The 19,659-nt window shown below is 39.6% G+C and overlaps 1 protein-coding gene across 1 annotated transcript in view; it reads left to right on the forward strand.

Moving 5' to 3' along the window:
* The window catches only part of LOC105478154 (vascular endothelial growth factor D), a 45,211-nt gene that overhangs the window by 1,096 nt on the left and 24,456 nt on the right, over positions 1 to 19,659 (forward strand). The window lies entirely within an intron of this gene.

The following is a 19,659-nucleotide window of genomic DNA, read 5'->3' on the forward strand; positions in this document are numbered from 1 at the left end:
TAGAACATGAGCAGTCTGGAATCTTTTCGGATGGAGAAGTTTCTCCTCGGTTGCATATGCAGATGGCACAGTGGTTTTTTAATGAAACATTGATTTGTTTTTATGACTGATAACTTTGTGGGCCATTTAGTTTCAGGTCTTTGTGAGCAGCAGAGGTTAGTCTATTTGTTTGGTAAATTGAAAATTGCAGTGCTTTCTATGGACATTTTCTATCTGCTTTTGCAAATCACCAATTGCCGCCATTCAGAAAAATGTGTTCTCAGAGAGTGTTTGGTTTTTTTGCTTCTTGAAGGGTTTAAAATTCAACACTAATCAAATCTTTGGTTCTATGAGCAAGCATCAAATAGAGCTTAACGAGTGGAGAGTAATGCAAAAAATTAACCAGAACGTTACTGACTGCTGGAACTATATTTAGCCCAATTTTATGCATTTCATAGATTGTATATATTTTAAGCTTCTATTTTGAAAATGATTCGGATGTAATTGTTTTGACTGAAGTGGTGCTAAATCATTATTGATTTAGGAACTTCTGGCCTTGAAAAGACAATTAAATGTGAGTTTGAGTTTTTGTAGCTGTTGTTTAGGACATGCATTTTCAGCAGGGGTGATATCGCCCCCAGCAGGGGAAATTGGTTCGTGGAGGGCTGAAAAAGTTTTACTCTTTTGATACATCACACACAGACGTACATAGAGTACATATGGTATGTATTTTAAAATACGGTATGCATTCAAATGTCGTAGGGGAAAAATGTCTTAAAAGGCTCCTGGCTGGTGTTGGTGGCCTGGCGAAGGTGGGGGTTAAGATTAAAAAATGTTGAACACTGAGCTGGAGGTGAGTAGGAAGTCACCTTGTTTGGTAGCCAGCACTTTTCTAACTTTTCAAATTCCAAATGTACACGGGAGAACTCACAGTGTTCAGCTCCATTGTACTGCCACCAGCCTTGATACTGGATCTCAAGGCCAGACTGTGGGTCAATGGGAGTGTGAATGTAAGCATAGGTAACAGGAGAAAACTGTCTGACTTGTTTGGAGCAAGTAAGACTTTTCAGACTGTCCAGCTTTGTCGTAAGTTCATAAAACGGAAATCCTTTAGATGTGCTGGGCTCCTCGAGTTTTAAAATATTTCCATTTCCCTTGTAAAACATTACTTTAGCTGATGTTATAGCAAAGGAGACTCTGAATTGTTGGACGTAAGTCATATTCTTTAGGTTGCTCAGCTCTTTTAAAGAGTGCAAGCACCAAGAATGTCTCAGGTGTCCTGGGCACTGTGAAGTTTTATTTATTTATTTATTTATTTAAGATGGAGTCTCACTCTGTCGCCCAGGCTGGAGTGCAGTGATGCAATCTCGGCTCACTGCAACCTCCGCCTCCCGGGTTCAAGGGATTCTCCTGCCTCAGCCTCTCGAGTAGCTGGGATTACAGGTGCGTGCCACCATGCCCGGCTAATTTTTTGTATTTTTAGTAGAGACGGGGTTTCACTATGTTAGCCAGGATGGTCTCGATCTCCTGACCTCATGATCTGCCTGCCTTGGCCTCCCAAAGTGCTAGGATTACAGGCATGAGCCATCGCGCCCGGCCGGCACTGCGAAGTTTTAAATGCTTTGAATGTACTGTTAATATATAAATTCGTTGAATGGAGCAACGAAGGAAAGCAGCTGAATTTGCATGTGACAGAAAACAAGTCGTTACGCGTGGAGGATGCAGCATTATATACTTACTAATATGATTAGCAATTTTTTTCATTCTATACTTACTAATACGATTGGCATTTTTTTCCAGAATATATCAGAATTTCCTTTAAAAAGTGAAGCTACATATACTGAACTTATATCCACCCAACCCCTCGCGCAGTTAAATTATTTCTGATATGAAGGAAAGGATTGCCTATAGTTAAACAGAAATTTTGGCATAGATGTGACAGAGTGGTAAGCGATAGTGAGATGTATAATATTGGTCATAGTTTTCTTTTTTCCCCAACTTTTAAGAAAAGAAAATCTAAGAGGAAACAATGTTTCTAAACATTCAAGTTCTTCTTGTTAAAATTAAAATGTAGTGTGAAAACATATTCATGATGGTAATGGTTTAGGGTGGTGGTATTTGAGTTTTTTTTTGTTTTTACTTTTTGAAATAAAATGCTTTATTTATTATAAGGAATTTCCATGTTCTTCCTCAGTACTTGGTCCATGTGTATTTCTTTCTCCTCACCCTCTCCTCTTCTAACCACCTCTTTTCCAGAATGGATGGTGATGCCAATTTTGCCTCTAGGTTGTCCTCCAGCCACCCCCAGTCCAATTTTCACTTTCTAGCTTTGAACATTGCCCACTTTTCCAGCTTAAGAGTAGCATTGCCTCTATGATAGTTCTATGTGTCTGTGAAGAATTGTTTTTTTCCTGTAGCAATCATGAAATAGCTACTAGTACTCTGGACAATTGTGCTTACTGCCATTTGGGTGTAAGGCCTCCTAATTTCATTAGTCTTGCCACTTGTGCTTGCAAGGATAGCTGTTTGGAGTCAGGAGTGCCTGGAACATGTGACTGAGACAAATCTGTTTGAAAATCTCAACTTAAGATGTCAAATCTACTGTGTATACTGTTTAGCTGTTAAGTTTCTCAGTCTAAGAAGAACACGTTTTCCTCTAGAAATAAGGTTAACCCAGTACCTATGCATGGTTCATTAATATAATCAGATTATGGCCTAGATGTGGTATTTATTTCTGTTTCTATTTTCTCCAGTTTTTTTAATACAGCTCAGATAGTCATATACAGTTGTACACGATGTGTACTGCACAACTCTAGGGTGCTCCATGCATATAGACACATCTGTATGTGACAGCCCTAAGTACAATGTGGTAGACACTCTGGACATTTGGTAAATAAGTATCTACATCCTCACTCTCCTGTCATTCACATTGGTCTTCTGGCCAGCACTATTTCTGGTTTATTTAATAAACAGTTCTTGTCCACAGAAATTTTGTGAGTCATGAAGACATGTCACTATTGCAACAAAGGAATGCCAGGCCATGGTAGGCTTTCACAACTTTTTTCTGACAGAATTTGTTTCTTTTTGCTTTATCTTCCCTGTATACTATCTTTTTTTTAATCCACCCGCTTTCTTAATTACACTGGTAGAAGAATATTGGTGGGTGATGGAGTCATTCACATTCTGTGTAAGACTAGAATCAGTCCAAGATCCACAGGAACGTGGGATACTTCTAACTTTCATGAGAAGCCACATGGCTCACAAGATTTCTTTACCTTTGTGTCGCTTGCCTTCTCCTGAAATCGTCTCTACAGTGAATTGAATAACCAAGGACTGAGGTTTATTTTCCATATTGAATTCCAGGAAGCAGTCCCACTCCTACTCCCTGCCCTATTTCCAGTTCCAAAGTCATGTACAGGGAAGTCCATTGACTTTGATGTTGGTCAAATGGCCCAGCAAACTCTTGTCCACTTTTCTGTCAGGCACAGTCCTTGGCACAAAAGACATCTGAAATACTTTCCATTAATTTCTTCTTTATTTATGACCTTGTAGTTAAATGTGTTGAATTATATGCTTCTATACACATCTGTTTTAATCCAGTTACTCACTTATAACTGGTGACTGAAACTTATATCACTATAGCATGTTATTGGTACCAAGGATACAATACAATACAACCCAGGATACCAGGAACCCTCGATATCTTACATCTTCAATATAGTATTTCCTTGTATGACTTATTTCTTAACATAAAAATCCTGTTTTAAACCTGTTTAGACTTTACTATAAATCCCAAAGACAATTTCTGGAATGAGAATATGGTATTTGCACACACACATGATTCCATGTAGAACTTGAGGTAATAAGATCTGGGACTCCCAGATACATTTATTATTACCACAAATGAATAGAGGTGCTACAGAAATAGGCACAGAAATGACAGTAAAATTGTTTCTGAGCACATTTCTAGGCTCAACTTTTTTCTACAACTTAGGATGAACAGAGACAGTGGAAACTGTATATAATTGGGAATGTGACTGAGATGAGACAAAGATGAGATGGAAGCATTTCTTCTTCCCTTGCTTTTCTGGTGGTAGGTTCACTTTTCTGTCTTCCTTGCCACTAGTTCTTGCAGTCCCTACCAAGACACTAGGGCATTATACAGCAAAGACACCCTGAGGCCCCCTGCTACTGCATCATGAAGCCTTAGTTGGTTGTGATGTCTTAGTTCATAAACAATCTCCCTTGTCTGTCATTAGAGCTTTCCAATATTTGACAATTCATTCATTTATTTTTTTCAACAGGTATTTATTGGGCACCTGTATATCTAGGCACTGATCTAGTGGCTGAGAATGAAGCAGGAAATAAGTCTAGGGGCTGGGAATGCAGGAGGAAATAAGACAATGTTTCAATTCTCTTGGAATTTGCATTCCAAGTATGGTGGGTAGAGGCAGACAATATGCAAATCTGTAACATGTCAGGTGTGATAAATGCTATGAAGAAAATCAAGTAGGGGGAGCGGATACAGTACTGAGTAAATCAGAGGAGACCTTTCTGATTCAGTTACGTCTCTGCAGAGTCCTGAAGGAGATAAGAGAGACAGAAGCAACCATCAATGCAGTGGCCATGGTTGGTACAGCAAGTTGGCTTTGATGTCTGGGTATTAGCCAGGGAGCTGGTGTAGCTGGAGGTGGGGTGAATGGAGGCCAGAAGTGCAGTTGTTGAGGTTGGAGAAGTAGCCAGGGAAGATCATGTAAGGTGTGACTGTGCTCCCATAAAACTTTATGGACACTAAAAATTGAATTTTATGTAATTTTCCTGCATCATCAAATTTTTTTTAAAAAAATTTGTTTCAACCATTGGGAAATGTAAAAAAATGTTCTTAGCTAACAGGCCATACAAAAACAGGCTGCAGGTTGGATTTGGCCCATGGGTCATAGTTTGGCAATTGTGTTATATATAAATCATTACACTATTTTATCTTCATCATGGTACACATCCATACCTGACATGTTTTATTTGCCTGTGTATACATTTATTGCTTTGTCGCCATCTACTAGAATACAAGCTTTTTGAGAAAAGGAGCTCTTAGTTGTCTTGTTTACTGCAGCATCCCAATCACCAGTGAAAAGCCTGTAATAGGGTAGATACTAAAAACAGTATTTGTTGACTGATTGATGGACTAGACCTCAGGATTTTTAGATGTCCAGGATCAGGATATGAACTACTGCATTAAATCATCTCCAACATCTACTCTTATGATGGCTGGTCTGACTTCATGATTTAAAAAAAAATTCTAAAGCATTTTTAAGGCAGTATATTCACCCTGTGCTATTTTCCTGTGGGCATAGGATAGGATTTCTGTGGATGTATCAAAGACTCCTCCAGTGTCCTTCCAGGCACAAGCCATCCTATAAGGTGTTCCCTTTTAGGAGCCACAGGTATAGAAGGAAGTCATCTGAGCCCATTATTCCAGCCTGTTGGTAACACAAAGAGAGATGAGCAAAGCAGCATCTGTACAGGGGTCTAGACAAAACTTCGACATCTTGATGTTTTCCTTCATCCCTGAGATCCTTAGAAATGCTACCTATGCTTTCATTTTATGCTAGGTGGTTTGTAAAGTCATGGTAAATTATGGCAAAATACTCTGGTCAGATACTTTATCAGGCTAGGCCAGGATATGCTGTGAAAACAAGCACCCCCAAAATCTTGGTGGTTCATAAACAACACTTATTTATTGCTTATACCACATGACCAGCCTGGTTCATCCGGGGTCAACTCCACATGGGGATGAAGCTGACTGAGTATCTGATCTTGAATGTTAGGAATCACTATGACAGAGGAAGGGAGAGCCCCAGAGAGCCCCACCCTGGCACTTAAATTCTCCGACCCGGAAGTGACACATATTAGTTCTAGTTGCAGCCCCTTGACCCACTGCCCCATCTAGCCACAAAGGGCCAGGAAGTGTAATCCCACCATGCACTCAAAAGGCAGTGAGATGGAAATATTTGACAAACAGTATTAATGACTGTGACACATAGTGAGTTCTTCACATTGGTGACTTCTAAATGCTTCTGAACACACCTTTGACTGTAGAATGTCAAAAACATTCCCAATTTTATAGCAGTGCTGGAAAATGAATTGTATTGAGACAACTTGGGAGGAGTAGGAGGCGATAGAATAAAAAGAAAAACTTCACTGATTTCTGTCACGCCTCCTTTAATGCATGGAAGAACATACACATTGCTTAGAAAATCACATTACCACATTCAGAACAACTTCAGTGAAGATGGGAAACAACCATGGCTGGTCAATGGGGTAAAGTGTGCTGAAGGAAGACAGATTTATTTCTCAGGAGGCATCTTCTCCCTGGAAAAAAGAAAGACACATATTCATCTCAGTAAATATTTGTGGAATGTCTACCATGTGCCAGGCATATGAGTGAAAATGATGTTTTTATAAAATAAAGATGTCTTAAGTATTTGCATGTCTTGCTAACAGTCAGGGAGTTCAATTTGGCCAGTGGGAAGGATAATTTTATGCCTGAAACTTTAGTAATGTAAATTCTTATGCTGATTCTCTTTTTGTCATTCACTGAGTATTCCTAAGTAACTATAACACTCACATATTGGAGATAAGTATCGGTTTCCCGAAATCTAGGTTTGGCTAACATTGCTTCTGGAAAGAGAAAATGTTGAATGTGTTGAATGTCCCTGTGGCAAATTCTTGCTGTTGCTTACTGTTCCATTATGGAGAGTATTAGAAAGAGTGTAATTTTGATTGAATGACTATGCTAAAAAAACACCCTAAATAAGAAACTGCACAGAAAGAACAGAGTGGAATGAAAAAGTGAAAACAACTTTGCAATGGTGTGCTTCATTTACAAGTACATTGTCACAGCAAGACTAGGGATGACTGGGCATCTTAGAGAGTGCAGAGGATGTTGATAAGGAAGAGGAAGAGGAGATCAGTGGATGTTGATGTGGGACACTAGATCCTTAGTGAAGAAGCGTGAAAGAGGGTATGCTGGGCTGTCTGCCACTGGCATAGCAAGGCTGCTTTGTAGAAGGGACAATAAAGTTTTGCATAAGGATCCTTTTCCCATCCAATGGATTATGCTATACTTTGGCAGGAATAAGGCTGTAGCAGTTAACCATTGCCGCAATGATGCCGTGTAACACAACAGTCCAAATTTCAGTGGCTTAAAACATCACTACCTTATTCTCACTTAGGTCTCTGAGTCAGCTGGGAGTCAGAGGATTAAGGCTCAAGGCATAGGTTGGGTGCAGGTCAGCCCTACATGTCTCTCATCCTTCTTTGATCAGTGGGCTAGCAGAAGCATGTGCTTGCAGTGATGGTGGAAATAGAAAAACGTGCAATCATAGGTGAGTTTCAAGCCTCTCCTTGCATCATGTCTTGTAATGTCTCATTGGTCAATAGGGCTGGGAAATATATCCCTCCCTCAGAGAGTTAGGAGTGGAAATGAAATTGTTTTTAACAATAGCCTAATCACCATAAAGGCTTTGGGTGGCACATTGGGCCCTTGATCTTGGAGATCAGTGATAGAGAGACTGTAACAGACCTCAGGAACCCCTTGGGGTTGTTCAGAGCATACTTCTAGAGGGTCTGGGGTTGTCTTGCCATTCAAGTCCATCCCACACCCATCTGCCCCCACATATCCTAAGCACAGTTATGTCAAGTGAGAACAGAGGCATTTGAGTGGAGCACAGATTTCAAACACAGAAAGGCAGGGCATGGCCATCTCTCCCAGTGCTAGATGATCTGGCTGGGAGAAAACCACAAGCAGTCTTCATCAAATTGGAGGAAGAGGAGGTCCCAGGCATTTAGCCCCCTAGTATGTCCTTAAAAAACTCAGATGGCTTTGGGAGGCCGAGACAGGTGGATCACGAGGTCAGGAGATCAAGATCATCCTGGCTAACACGGTGAAACCCCGTCTCTACTAAAAAATATAAAAAACTAGCCGGGCGAGGTGGCGGGCGCCTGTAGTCCCAGCTACTCGGGAGGCTGAGACAGGAGAATGGCGTGAATCCGGGAGGTGGAGCTTGCAGTGAGCTGAGATCTGGCCACTGCACCCCAGCCTGGGCGACAGAGCGAGACTCCGTCTCAAAAAAAACAAAAAAACAAAAAAACCCAGACTGCCATGCACACACACTCACACAAATGCACACGCACACACACACGCATTCACACACACTCTTTTCTTGCATTTGTAGTTCCTTTCCTCAGTCTAAGTTTAATTAAACAACCTGGATTTCATATATATTCATTTATATATAGAATTGCATAAAGGAAAGAGCCACCGGAACCACCAATGGTAGCATGAGGCCTCTGAAATGAAAGACGAGCCCACCCCAACCTTAAATGACCAGGTTTCTGGATTTCAGAGAAGCAAGATCAGACCCTTGGCAGGTTCCATCTGAGAAGCCACAGCAGCCATAGCTACAGCAATAATGATTAGCAAATGTGCGTTCTCCCTGCCCTAGTTAGTACACCCTATACCCTCAGGTGTCATCTGTTCTAGGTAAAGTCAGACCCTAATAACAAAACACCAAAATGTAAAATGTTGGTTGTTTTTTTTTTTTAAACACACTTCTAAAGACATGTAAAGCCTGAGCAGATACCTTAAAATTCATTTTCTATCTGAAAACACCTCCTAGAACCATTTTTAAAAGGAGATGGAGGCAAGGTGGAGAAAAAAAGTTTGTCTTTGATTTACCCTGGGAAAGTTGTCTTTTAAAAAAATTTTAATGTCTATTTACTATGATTGGAGTTGCCATGTCTTGCTCTTTTCAAGCTCACCACTCTGGCTCCTAAGGAATATCAGGGCCCCTAAAACACAGACTTCTAAACCCCAACACATAGGACACACCTATGTGTGGAAAGAAAGGAAAGAGGAAAGAAAGAAAGGAATGCAACATTTATTGTGTGCCTACCGTACACCTGACCCTTTCCTACATATGGCCTCATATAATCTCTTCATCAGCTTTATGAGATGACTATTATTAACAATGCCACTTTATAAATGAGGAAATCAAGCCTTAAGGAAGTCAAATACCATATCCTCAGTCAAATAGCTAAAAAAAAAAAAAAAAAAAAAAAAAAGAGTAGTGCCTAGATTCAAAGACAGCTTATTTTTTTTAACTTATAGAGTAAAATGGATTTTTTCCCTTTTGGTGTGTAGTTCTATGAATTCTAACACATATATAGATTTATATAACCACAACCATAATTAGGATACAACACTATTCCATCACCCCCCAAAAATTCACTTACATTATCCTTTTATAGTCAGACCCTCCTCCCAGCCTCCCAACCTCTGGCAATCACTGATCTGTTGTCCTTCACTGTCATTTTTGTATATTTGGTTCACTGTCATTCTGGTTTTTTGGGAATGTCATATAAATGGAATCATACACTATGTAACAGTTTGAGATCAGCTTCTTTCATTCATACTGCCTTTGAGATTCTGCCAGTGTCCCAGTAGTTCATTCCTTTTTATTGCTGAGTAGTATTCTATTGATTGCTGAACCATTCACCCATTGAATGACACATAAATTGTTTCTAGTTTTTTGGCTATTGTGAATAAAGCTACTACAAACATTCATGTACATGTATTTATGTGAACATAAGGCTTCATTTATCAAGGGTAAAATCCCCAGAAGTAGGACTGTTGGGTCGTATGGTGAGCATATGTTTATAAGAAACTGCAAACACATTTTCCAGGATGTTATACCATTCAAAGCCAGTTTTGAACAATTCAAATCTATGCTTTCTCCTTTCCAGTAAGCTGTTTCTCCAGATGACAGAGTGGTTTACTATATTAGGCAAAGCTTCATCTTGGGGAGTGTTAATTCCAACTGAGAGCTATGGGAGGCAAAGTTACAAAACTTCAGCTCAGACTCACAAATCTAACTTGATCTGGGAAGATACCTCGACAAGTGGGGGAGGGAGAACATCTGCTGAGGAAGGCTGGGAGTGGAGTGAGACTTTGCTACTTGGACCCCAAACCAGGAAAAATTTGGTGGTTTTGGTTTAGCCTGAACCATCAGGTTAAACAGGAAATGCAAAATGCTCTTCCAGTGAAACAGAAGAAGCCGCTAAGAGGTAGAGGGAACATGGAACTATTTGTATTGCAACCGAATCCACCTCCCCAAACCCACTGCAAAGGGAAATTGCTGACTGCAGTGTCCCTGAACTCCAGGGGGAGTAAGAAGAGAACCACGCCCCCAGGGAACACTTGTAAATCTGTAAGCAAATCTAGGGAAAGTTGTGTGAAATGTGTCCCTTCCATAACTCACCCTAAAGCTTCTGGGTATTCTAAACATACAAATTCTATTCATCACACCCTTTTATCACCAAGCTTCCTGAAGGCATATTGCCAACACAATTTGACAAAGAAAATAGCACCAACAACTTTTCAAAGCCTTGGAAGGATAGTCTCAGACCCACGGCTCTCAAGAGTTCCAGGGATGAATTTAGCAAGGCTGGCCTCCTTTTCCATATATATAGAACAAGAGGATTGTTAATAGCATGGGATTGGAATGGCTCAAGAAAAGCTTTTTGCAGCTCTTTGAGAAAAGTAGCCAGGGTTCCCCCTTAAACCTTCTTTGTTGATGGCCTTATAGCTCAAAACCAGCATTGGAACTGGCTATGTACTCCCAAACCAAAGCCTCTTCCACTTGGCATGTATGTTTATATTCTCATTTATATCTTCTTTCAAATACCTTGTAGGATTGCCTTTTGAAAGGATTATAATTTGTACTTTTTTGTTGAATTCAGTAGGTTAAAGCAGTACCTATTTAATTTTATTTTGAAAAATCGGTTGTTCTTGCTTTTTGGGAATTTGAGAGGCAATTTAGTCTGTCATTTAGGATGGCATCATATAAAGCAGCCAACTTCATCATGCTATTTAGCCTGGAAAGCAATATTGTTGATCTTCAACCTTGAAACCTTGAAAAAGTCATACAGGTTGGGAACTGACCTGCAAACGGTCAGGTATCTTGAGATAGGAAAAGGATTTGCAAATCCAGGTCAGCAAGATACTCACACAAATATTTTGAACCCAAGGTATACATCAAATAGATTTAAAGACTAAGACTATTTCTGAGCATGCATCGACCATTTGAAGACTAGTGGACTTGCATGAAGTTCAGGAGTTAACCTGGGTCTTGTAACTTAAAATCAGCATTTCTCATGCCCTAAATTAGTAGTAGAGAGACAGTATAGAGAGTTCCTATATAACCCTCACCCATCTTCCTCTAAGGCTAACACCTGGGGAGTTTTTTTTAAAAAAAATCCTGATGGCAAAGCTGCAGCCCAGACCCAAAAAATGAGAATCTCTGAGATTAGGATTCGAGCGTCAGTATTTCTTTGAGGCTTATTCCCAGGTAGATTCAAGAAGAAGCCAACATTTTGAACCCCTGCTTTATTTGTGTGTGTGTGTGTGAGAGAGAGAGCTTTAATGACACAAGATGCTTATAGCTACAAGTTATACATGTATTGTAAACTGTATATAACGATATAAAGTGCTAAATAGATAAAGAATGCATAATCACTTTGGCTCAGTTAATCCAATAATTTCCACAATGGGTTCATGAAAAAACTCATCTGACTGGCTAAGTCTTCAATTCTTATTTTTTTTTTTAGAAGAGTACATATTTTTACTGCAATCACGGGAACTTGTTGCACTTTCCAATGTGCAAGTTTGTGCAGTTTTGCTCTTGATTCTATTTACAAATATCTTAAGCCAGTTTTCATCAAACATATGAAAAATGAAGCCTGCCTTTTTGTCCCCAAATCGTAAACAGGTGTAAAGCTTTTAAAACATTAATCTCACAGTTTCAACAATTAATTGTTGAATTCTCCTTTCCAATACACAATGTTTTCGTTCAACACAGATCTGGGGAGCAGTAAAACGTTCATCCCACGTGTTAGGGCTTTAGATACATACTACATGCTTTCATAATAAACTCTACTGTGAGGATGTGTCCAGGTTTTAAGTGATTTTCCATAATTTCACTGATGCTTTAAGAAAAAGAGCAACACTATGTTTATTTTTAATGTTGAAAGAAATAGTAAATATACTCAGGTTCAATGGCACTACTGATAGAACTGCTGCTGAATTTGGAAAGAGCGCTGTAAGAAGTCACTTTCAGGTAAAGAATAATTTTACTTTTCCCTCCTGTAATGCCAAATGCATACTGTAGCAGTTTAGCTAGTCAGTTCTCCTAACTCTGTGGCCTTTCCAGTTGTATTCAGGCTTTTCAAAAATCAGTGAGCCATCAGATTTACTTTCTTCCCAAAGAAATTCAAATATGGGCCGGGGCGGTGGCTCAAGCCTGTGATCCCAGCACTTTGGGAGGCCAAGACGGGCGGATCACGAGGTCAGGAGATTGAGACCATCTTGGCTAACACGGTGAAACCCCATCTCTACTAAAAAATACAAAAAAACTAGCCGGGCGAGGTGGCGGGCGCCTATAGTCCCAGCTACTTGGGAGGCTGAGGCACGAGAATGGCGTAAACCCGGGAGGCGGAGCTTGCAGTGAGCTGAGATCCGGCCACTGCACTCCAGCCTGGGCGACAGAGCAAGACTCCGTCTCAAAAAAAAAAAAGAAGAAATTCAAATATGAACAATTGAAATAAATAGGTTATAGAAGGCAAATCAAGTGTTATCAGGTTTAAGAATAAGACAGAAATATGGTATAATAAAAAGATGTCCAAAATTATTTAGACATCAACTACAAGAAAGAAAAAAGAAAATTACTTGCAAAACTATTTAGGATATATCATCTTTCTTAAAGATAGCCAGCTATATTCTTGAAAACAAGATAAAAATTTTCTTGTTTAATCTGCATGTTATTTTCCACTATAACACATTAATTTTACAAACATTGATGTGAGAGAGAAGAGTTAGATAGTTTCTGCAAACTAGCAAACCTGGCTGTCATAGTGTTTTTATTCAAGTTGACCTGATGCACTTCATAGATTGCTAGCTTTAAAATTAACAATGTGAACCCCTGCTTTAAACCCTTCTCAAAGTGCGTTCAGCCAACCAACAGTATCGCCCGCGCCTGGGAACTTGTTAGAAACCACTTTGTCAAACTCATTTCCTGGTATGACAATGAATCTGGCTACAGCAACAGGGTGGTGGACCTCATGGTCCACATGGCCTCCAAGGAGTAACACCCCAGGACCATCAGCTCCAGTGAGAGCATGAGAGAAAGAGAGAGGCCCTCGGCTGCTTGGGAATCCCTGCCACACTCAGTCCCCACCACACTGAGAATCTCCCCTCCTCACAATTTCCATGCAGACCCCCTGAAGAGGGAAGGGCCTAGGGAGCCCCACTTTGTCATGTACCACCAATAAAGTTCCCTGTACTCAGCTTAAAAAAAAAAAAAAAAAAAAAAGAAAGAAAAAGAAAAAGAAATAAAAAAGAAAAAGAAATGTGGCCTCCTGTCTTGGCCCAAACCCACTGCATCAGAATCTGCATTTTAACGAGATCCCCAGGTATACACATTAAGTTTTGAGAAGCAGTACTATATATAAAATATTCAACAGACCACACAAACCTGGGCCCAATTGCTATTTGTCAGATACATGCATGTATTTATTACTTATAAATTCCTTCATCAGAAACATATTACATGCTTATTACTTTAAAAAGAGGAATCAGACACATATCCTACCTTCAAAAAGATCTCAGTCTAGGAAGGGAATACAATGTGTTCATAAATAATATAGTCTAAGTTAGGGACTTCATAAAATGCTTGATGGAAGAAGTGGCATTTATTTTGGACCTGGAATGAGAACTGAAAGAAGATATTCAAAAGACAAGTGATTTAGTGATGTAGTTTGAATACATGAATAATCTCAAGGTTACTTTTTCTATAGCTTGTGGTGAATCAAGTTGTTTTACTTGAAATTAAATTCATACATTTAATAAATATTTATTCAGCTCTTACTATTGCTATAAGACAGATACCATTACTGCTCAAGTGGCTTTTACAACCTAGTGGGGAAGACAAGCAGATAACAAGAAATGACACAATTCATTAGTGTTACTGGTAGTGTTATGAAGGACAAGGATGGGGTGGCTAGAAATCCATGTGACAGAGGAGACCTAGGCAGGGGTGGGAGTTGTGGAGGAGGTTTCCCTGAGTAGATAACATCTAAGCTGAGAAAGATTTAGTTAGACAAAGAGTGAATGGCATTCCAGGCAAAGGAAACAGCATGGACTAAGGTCAAAACAAGAAGAAATCAACCAAAGAACAAGTTGATAAAATGGATGTCCAGTAATATTCCATTGTTCAACTATGCAACATTTTTCATTGCCTCCCAAATTGGGTCAAAGTAGCCCGGTCTTCACGCCTCCAGTCCTTCCTCTTTTTAAAAATTTTATAGAACTATATTGATATAGAATTTACATACTATAAAATTTACCTTTCGCTTGTTTTCATTCAAGAATATTAGGAAATTTACTGAGTTGTATAGCTATCATCTACATAAGGTCCATTATGCCCCTTTACAATGAAACCTCCATTCTCACTCCCAGCCTCAGGCAGCCAATAATCTATTTTCTGTCTCTAGGGGCTAGAAACTTAAGAGTGGAATTAGTTGGCGTATAATAAATTTAACTTATTAGAGAACTGCTGAACTCTTTTCCACAGCAACAATACAATTTTACAGCTTCATCAGCCATGTATGAGGGTTCCCGTTCCTCCATATCCCTTACAACACTTGGTATTGTCAGTCTTTTTGTTTATAGCCATTCTACTGGGTGTGAAGTGGTATCTCATTTCACCAGCCCCTCTTCCTAACTTCTTTGCCAGATTCCCCACTCCTAAACCTGCTCTATGCCCAACCAAAGTGAATCCCTTGCTGTTTTGTTTTGTTTTGTTTTTTCACTGAGACTCGTTGATATCCCCAAATTATGCCTTTCTGCACTCTTGGAATGTGTTACTTGACTGGACATTTTTTTCTGGTGAAGGAGAGGGGCTGGGCTGGAAATTGAGAGCTCAAATTAGTAGGAGTACAGAAGGTCTTTGACTTCCTCACAACATGGGACACTTCTAAGTTTCTCCTAAAAACCCCACCACCATACTTTTCCAAATATCTTGCCTGCCATCTTGGTCACACATGACCTAAATTAATACTTAAGAAGCTATGAAGATGCTCATGCTTCCTCAGGGGAGAATGCTGTGTGAACTTAGAAATTAACAAAAGGAGAAACGACTACCCTTGAAATTGTACCACAGAAAGGAGCATGCATTCAAATGATGGTGAAGTCTTATTAAAAAGACTTTAAGCCTCTCAATTTAGAAGCTGGCTTGTGGTAGCCAAGAAATTAGAGAATGATTTGTTATTTAAGAGTGAAATTGCTAGTAGTCTTGGATTAATTACCATAAAAAAGCTGCCGCTGTAATAAAAAGCAGAGATCTGGTAACCCTGCTTCACTTCCTTTCTCTTGATGAAAGCCTTTTAATTATTTTAATTTTGATTAGCACTTCCATCAGAAAATAGGAAGAAATTAGGAGCAATTGGCAAAGGTTTAGTAATTAAAACCACTGAAATCAATGGTTTAAGTATGTATTTGGGATAATCACACTTTTTAATTTTTATTTTTGTCTTACTCAAGTGGTTAACATAAAGTTCATTATACAAAAATCAACCAGTGCAGAAAGCCGATTGGAAACAAACAACCATTCTTGAAATTAGTTGCCAGGTTTCTACTTATGTTTAATTGTTAGTACTTCCACTTAAAATAGCAAAATGACTGTCTGCAATTTCTGTTATTTCAAACTAGGTTTTAAATTCTGGGGTTGAAAGTAAGCTTAAATAACTCTGAGTACTTGAGTAAACACTGCATTTTTTATGATGAGGCAAGTTGCATGAACCATTTAATTACTTTAATTCAATCCAGAGATTTGATATTTTCTCCTGAGTTCTCACAGTTGGATAGTTTAAAAATATTTCTAAGATTGAATTGAAACCTGTAAGAACTGTAATAAAACTGTCTGTTTTCTTTCTCTTTCTTTCTTTCTTTTCTTTCTTTCTTTCTTTTTCCTTCCTTCCTTCCTTTCCTTCTCCTTCCTTCCTTTCTTCTCTTTCTTTTCTTTCTTTTTTTCCCAAGATCTCGCTCCGTTGCCCAGGCTGGAGTGCAAGTGGCAAGATCATGGCTCACTGCAAGCTTGACCTCCTCAGGCTCAGGTGATCCTTCCACCTCAGTCTCCTGAGTAGCTGGGAGTACAGGCATGCACCAGCATGTCTGGCTAATTTTTGTATTTTTGGTAGAGACAGGGTCTCACTATGTTTCCAGTCTGGTCTTGAACTCTTGCGCTCAAGTAATCCTCCTGCCTCGGCTTCCCAAAGTGCTGGGATAACCAGTGTAAGCCACCATGCCTGGCCTTGTATTTTTGGATAGTATTGAGCGAAATTTGCCTCAATAAATACGAATCCTTTCAATATGCTTCAACTTTAAAATCTTCAAAAAGCTGCTTAGTTTCATTATTTTCGTGTGGAAGCAGCATTGTCCCAAAGTTTTATTTTGAAGACTGAATTGTATACGGAGTACTGTCCAACTAGAAGAGAATGAATAATCAGGAAAAGAGAGACTATTGAAAAATGAAACTTAATGGAGAAGTATTGAATTTCAAAGCTGCCAGAGACATTAGCAATTGTTCAGTTTCATCTCCAGATTTCTTAGATGAAGAAGCTGTGGCAAGCCAATTTCACAAACCCGATCTATGACCCTCATGCTCCCCACTCCTCTCACTCCCAGAATTTTGCCTTGATCCAAACTTTACAGAAAAGTACAAAACCACAGGTATGAGTTCACTGAGCTTCCCAGGCAGTCCTGCCATCTATAAACCCATGTCATTCTGTATTTTCCTGTTGTTTCTGAGGGTGATCCTCTCATCTAGTCACACTATGTCCACTTATCTCTGGCACTTATGTCAAAACAACCCCTCTAGGTCCTGCCTTAGCTCTCCTGCATATGCTTTCTCTTTCTTCCTGTCTGTTGCCTCTTTCCCCCAGCTTATAATTCTCCCGCCTTTATTAAAAACATGCACTCACAGACACACACTCACATCTGGATTCCCAGGTACGATAACCTTGTGGATTCATGTTTTCAGATCATTCTTAGTCCATAGAATATAAAATTGATGGAATGATGGCAAACATTTGCAGATGACAATCATTTACAGAAATGGCACTAAAGCCATGAAGCTGAAGCTGCAGGACTTATGGATCTGAGCTAGAAGACAGGGACCATCAAAAATTCAGCTTCAGCTGGAGATGGGCTCTTTGAGTGCACTACATCAGATCCACGAAAGAGGAAGGAAGAGTTACTGCTCATTGCTGCCTGGAGCTGTGACTTCTATGAAATTACTTAACTAGGGGCAAAGGAGGAAGCAGATACTTCCTTGCAACTAGGACTTGAGCTGAGATGATCCCTGAATCATAAATAGTCAACCAGATTTGGATTCAGGACCCAGGGAATCACGGGGTACAACCATAAAACTTCTAAATGTTGGGGAAAGAATAATGAGAAAGAAAAATGAATCTCTGAAAGAAAATGGAACTACTAAACAAAATTCCAAATCACATTAATATAATTGTTACTAAGAATGACAGCAACAAAATGAATAATCAGGATATGTCATACCTATAAAGTTAAAAATCTAAAATAATTTGAAGAAATACTTAAATATATTTAGAACCCTCAAAGAGATAAATAATATTCATAAAATTAAAATGACAAACTAGGGGCGGGGCGTGGTGGCTCACGCCTGTAATCCCAGCACTGTGGGAGGCCGAGGCGGGTGGATCGCAAGGTCAGGAGATTGAGACAATCCTGGCTAACACGGTGAAACCACGTCTCTACTAAAAATACAAAAACAAAATTAGCCGGGCGTGGTGGCGGGTGCCTGTAGTCCCAGCTATTCGGGAGGCTGAGTTGGGAGAATGGCGCGAACCCAGGAGGTGGAGCTTGCAGTGAGCCAAGATTGCATCACTGCACTCCAGCCTGGGCGACAAAACTAGACTCCGTCTCAAAAAAAAAAAAAAAAAAAAAAAAAAAAGAGACAAACTAGGAAGAATATACAGAAATGTAACAGAAAGTAGATAGGAAGAAGAATGAAGTAGAAATACTTGAAATTAGAAATATGTTGATTGAAATTAAAACTGTAACAAAGTAAACTCTAGACTCACAATTGGAGAGTTGGTGATTGGAAAGATGAACCAATTAATTTACCCAAAACACATTAGAGAGAGGTGAAGGGGAAAAGATAGCTAAATATAGAAGCACATTTAAGAGACATGTAAGATGATTAAAAGCCTCCAACATTTTTCAAAAAAGAGAGTAGAGACAATATTATAGGTGGAATAATGAAAATGATAATGGCTGAGAATATTAAAGAATTGAGAAAAAACAGACAAGTGGCCTCAGATTGAAACTGCCATGAAGGTCTCTGTCTCAAATTCTCAACTCTGCTTTTGTAGTATGAAAGCAGCCATAGACAATAAGTAAGTGAATGCACATGGCTGTGTGTCAATACAACTTGATTTACAAAAACAGGCAGGCAGCAGGCTAAATTAGGCTGGGATACCATAGTTTGATAGCTCTTGATGTAAAGAATAACCATTGTTGGCCAGGTGCAGTGACTCATGTCTGTAATCACAACACTTTGGGTGGCCAAGGCGGGCAGATCACTTGAGCCCAGGAGTTCAAAACCAGCCTGGGCAACATAGCAAAACCCCATCTCTACTAAACGTACAAAAATTAGCCGGGCATGGTGGCACGCTCCTGTAGTCCCAGCTACTCAGGAGGCGGAGGAAGGAGAATCGCTTGAACCTAGGAGGCTGAGGTTGCAGTGAGCAGAGATGGTGCCACTGCACTGCAGCCTGGATGACAGGGCCAGACTCGGTCTCGAAAATAAAGAAAGAATAACCATTGTTTACGTTTTCATGTATATGTCACCAGATGTTCTTCATATATCCATATAAGTATGTATATATGATGTACATAAGTACCTAAGTAAAAATACATAAGTAATTTTAAAAGAGGTTATATCATAGCTGAATCACACATGACTCGGACTACACTTGCTCTTCTGAGTACCTACTTTTGGACAACTCTCAGTGTCCACTAGCATGTCTAAAAAAAAAGTCTACTCCTAAAATGCTAATGCATGATGTAGATTTTAACTACAGCTTTTGAGGCTCAGTGGAGGAGGTTGTACATCACACGACCCAATGCAAAGCTTTTTAACAGCCCCTTTTGCTCATCTTTGTTTTCCCCCACTGTTCCTCACCCTGCAGCAGGCAGCTAACATTCACCTCTCCCTTCCACCCTCCTCTCTCAGCACTGGTCCTTTGCCTCCTCCCTCATCCCAGCTCTACAAATGGCCTCAGCCTGCATACTCCAACCTCCCAGCAAAACAAACATCTAGTAACTACAGGGTCAGCAAGAGAGAATCTGAGGCCCTAGCCATAGACAGATCACCTTATCATTTCTCCAGCACATTCCAGGAAGGATCTCAGTTCGTTCTGTCCCAATATACCTCTACATCCTTTGTTTTAATGATCACATAGAATTTGTTGTATGCATATATCATTATTTATATAACTAAGCCCCCAATTTTGAACAAGAGGCTACAT

This window comes from Macaca nemestrina, chromosome X, assembly GCF_043159975.1.
Source record: "Macaca nemestrina isolate mMacNem1 chromosome X, mMacNem.hap1, whole genome shotgun sequence".
NCBI lineage: Eukaryota > Metazoa > Chordata > Mammalia > Primates > Cercopithecidae > Macaca > Macaca nemestrina.